Source organism: Gossypium hirsutum, chromosome A04 (genome assembly GCF_007990345.1).
Source record: "Gossypium hirsutum isolate 1008001.06 chromosome A04, Gossypium_hirsutum_v2.1, whole genome shotgun sequence".
Classification (NCBI taxonomy): Eukaryota; Viridiplantae; Streptophyta; class Magnoliopsida; order Malvales; family Malvaceae; genus Gossypium; species Gossypium hirsutum.
The window spans coordinates 55,926,083-55,926,719 of record NC_053427.1 but is presented as its reverse complement, the minus strand read 5'-3'; the positions used below and the strand labels follow the sequence as shown (position 1 = coordinate 55,926,719).

Genomic DNA, 637 nt, shown 5'->3' with positions numbered 1-637 from the left:
GCTCAACTACAACATGGTTTAAACTATTAGTAGTAAATTGTTTCAACATTGAAGAGATAAATGATACCTGAGCTGAGAGTAAAGGAAGGGTATCTACTTTATGCACTCTGGCTACCCGCCTTCCTAAAGCTACTTGATTTGTCAGCCACTGGTAATTATTACTAGCTATTCTCTCAATGATTTCGTAAGCCTCACTATAATACTTCGACAAAAAAGCACCATTTGCAGAAGCATATAACACCAACCTTATGTGTGCGTTGAGACCATTATAGAATGTCTCCAACTGGATGTAATATGGGATTCCATGATGAGGGCATCTACGTATTAACTCCTTAAATCTTTCCTATGCCTCATATAAGGACTCATCATCTAATTGTTGAAAAGTGGTGATCTCATTTTGCAGCTTAGTATTTTTTCTAGGTAGGAAATACTTTACCAAAGAGCATTCAGCTAATTCTTGCCAAGTAGAAATTGAGTTGGATAGCAATGAATTAAGCCATACTCATGCTCGATCTCATAACGAGTATGGAAATAGCTTCAACCTCAGTGAGTCTTCGGTCACATTGGCTATCTTGAATGAATCGCTCACCTCCGTAAACAATCAAAGGTGAAGATGTGGATCTTCTGTGGGCAGTCC

The 637-nt window shown here is 38.5% G+C and overlaps 1 non-coding gene across 1 annotated transcript; it reads left to right on the top strand.

Annotated features, from left to right (window-relative positions):
* Positions 1–299: 299 nt before the first annotated feature.
* LOC121228765 (small nucleolar RNA R71) lies at positions 300–406 on the top strand. Its single transcript, XR_005926340.1, has one exon. It is a non-coding gene; the product is annotated as a small nucleolar RNA R71 (small nucleolar RNA).
* The last annotated feature ends 231 nt before the right edge of the window (positions 407–637 follow it).